Source organism: Quercus lobata, chromosome 5 (assembly GCF_001633185.2).
Source record: "Quercus lobata isolate SW786 chromosome 5, ValleyOak3.0 Primary Assembly, whole genome shotgun sequence".
Lineage (NCBI taxonomy): Eukaryota > Viridiplantae > Streptophyta > Magnoliopsida > Fagales > Fagaceae > Quercus > Quercus lobata.
Window position 1 is genome coordinate 30,490,595 of NC_044908.1, and position 3,176 is coordinate 30,493,770.

The window sequence follows — 3,176 nt, forward strand, 5'->3', positions numbered from 1 at the left end:
TACAAAATGAGTGCAATGCACATTATGAGCGCAGAATTTCCACAAATTTCTGATTCCATCGGGAGTTTGGCTTATCTCTAGTATTTTTTTTTAATTGGACATGTTCTTTTGTTTTAAATATACAATAACAAGTGATAGTGAGTTTTAATTTCCACATTTTATTTAGTTAATGGGTGATGTGACAGTTTTTTATTAAAACAAAAAGAGTTTTTTTTTTTTTTTAAAGTACGGGAGATAAGCCAAACCTATTTTATGGGGTCTAAAATATTAATACAGCTTAATTGGTGTTTAATGCATTTAGACCCCCATCATATTTACTTAGGCTTTTGCACTTAAATCCAACAATAATTGGGACATGACAAGCAAGAAATCTCTATTTTGCCATTATTTGATTCTTGCATAGCCTTTTGGTTATGTTATTTTATTTTTTAATTAATGAAAGTCTTTTGGCTTCTTTCAAAAGCTCCTATCTACTTCCATTCAACTTCCACTTCTACAAAAATAACTATATAATTCTTTTTACTAGTAATTTGCACACACACTCAGTGAGTCTTAAAACAACAATTTAAATTCAAATTTTAACCATCCATGAATAACTGGGATTTGGGGAATCCATGTACCAATATGTGCTTCTCAATAATAATGAAATAACTGTAAAGAAATAGATATTCAAGCAGAAATTTATACTTAATAAAGCAACCTTGTAGATCATATGACAAGGTCTATTCAACCACCAAGCTTAGTGCCACTAGAGGTGACAGATTAAAATCCTAATGAACCCATAGAAACAGTGCACAAATTACTAACAGAATTTATTTGAACTTCTTAATGAAGTCATAGATGTGAGAATCGATTTCCCCTGCTCTTTCTTGGTTGATGAAGTGACCCACCCCTTCCATCACAACAGCTTCCTCCAAAAATGGCACATCTTTCTTGAAATCACCATTGTGTACGTATTCCTTTGTACCCAGGGTGGTGTACACCATGTCCAAATCCCCCACTATGAACTTCATAGGTACCTTCACTTGCACTCTGGTCCATTTTTCTGTGACCTCCCAGTTTCTGCAATAATCAGAAACAATTATCAAACGTTTGTTTTATGAATATCAAAGTATTGGGACATTAATGTTAAGGAAGGCCAAGATTTAAGTTTTCATGCTTATATTTGATGTGAGCCCAAAATTTTGGTTCTTTTGTTGATTAAAAATGAGCTGGGTTAGCGTCTTGGAAGAGGATCAACTCCATTTGAAATGAATAAATCTCATGTTTCATATTAAAATTACAAATCTAAGATATAGTCATTTTAAAAAACATGACTCTCTATACATAGTTGGATTTAAGAATTAAAACCCTTAAACTTGAAATGGGCACCTAGAATTTGTTAAATATCAAGTCTTAAGCATAAGAAATGTTTTGATATTTAGATTTTGAAACATTTTCATTAAGTTTGTAACATACTGGTCAATTTCTTGGTAGTAGTTCAATCCTCTAGTGAAGCCTTTCTGGTCAAATTTTGTGACATAATAAGTAAGCTCTTCTTTTGAAAGCTAAGAGGGCAAGGAAATTGAAGCATTGGTACGGATTCCAAATGCATTTCCTTTAGGGAAGTAGGGTGGGCCTGGTTTTCAAATTGAGAAAATGGTCTTGAGTGCATTTGCTGTACGTAATTCGGCAATCTCAGCTTCAATTTCTCTTGGTGCCTGCAACACATATGGAAATATCGAAGTAAAATTGGGTGGCGATATAAGATATTAGCTACCAAGTTTTGGTTTTCAATTTTCAGAGTCCAAGATTAGCCTCTTATAACTTGGAATGTAACGTGTACTAAAGTCTAAGCCTAAAAATCTTGAGCAAGAATCATAGCAAAGCAAATAATTATAATGTGACTTAGAGAGCCTTTGCTCGAATCAAACAAGCATGCTTACCAAACTGTTTCAGCTATTTCATAGAAAATAGGTACCAAAGAGGTAAATGGGATTAAACAAATAAGATTTTATACTAAAACATGATCATTTAAGCATACAAGAAGCCAACTCTGGTTATGTTAACAAAACAAGAACCTGAAATCTGCATATATAGTAGTCATCTCCAAAGAAACCTCACATTCTATCCATTGGCTTCATCTGTGGACTCCTTGGCGTGAATGGAACACTAAGGCACACAAATGCCTTCACTCTTTCAGGCTTAAACAAGCACAAGTACCAACCCATGATGGCTCCCCAATCATGTGCCACAAGAAACACTTGCTCAACACCTAGAGAGTCAATGAGAGCAACAAGGTCATTGACAATGTGATCGCAAGTGTAGCTGGTGATGGAAGTTGGTGCTTCAGTGTCAACGAAGCCCTGGAGATCTGGTGCTACAGCATGGTATCCAAGTGAGCCCAAAGCATGAATCTGGTGGTGTCAGGAGTACCATAGCTCAGGGAAGCCATGGAGGAATAGTACTACCGGGCCTTGTCCTTTTTCTGCTATGTGCATTTTGATGCCATTGGCTCTCACAATCCTATGATCTATCCCCTCCATGCCTGTCTCTCTGTCTAAGAAGTGAAAACTCTTTTTTTCTCTTTGCTTTTTCTCATGAGCTTAACCACTTAAGCTTCTTGCTCTTGGGGTGGTGGTAGTGGCTAGCTAGTGGATTTAAAGACAGGTGTTATGACCAGTACAGGAGTTAATGCAGAGCACAGAAGAGTTGAGTCTCTAATTAAATCCACTACCAAACTCTTTATTTTTGCAATTTGTTGTTCCTCTTATCAACTTTGCTATTGACACAAAATTTCACTCTCTTTAATTTTTATTTTTGCAATTTGTTGTTGGCAAGTTGTAAATGGTTGACAATTATTTTTACATAAGCCTACCACTAAAGGCATGTTTAGTACACTGAATGAAGTTTACAACATGAATTGTAATATTTTTTATTGAGAATAAAATATGTTGTAATAGAATAACTAATTCTGTTCATAAATTTGGTTATGAGTTGTAACATTAAAATATAACTTAAGATTTATTTTATGAAATATCTTACTCAAACAATTATATTTCTTTAAAAATAATTTTTTTTTTAATTGAGAGAGAAATGAATTATTTTTTTATGATTTTTTATTTTTATAATTGTTACTTGTATATGGCAAGTTTGTTAATTTGAATATATATTACTTTTAGAAATTATTACACTTG

General features: G+C 33.7%; 1 pseudogene; it reads right to left on the minus strand.

Annotated features, from left to right (window-relative positions):
• Positions 1 to 787: 787 nt before the first annotated feature.
• Positions 788 to 2,525, minus strand: LOC115988723 (annotated as a pseudogene).
• Between the last annotated feature and the right edge of the window lie 651 nt (positions 2,526 to 3,176).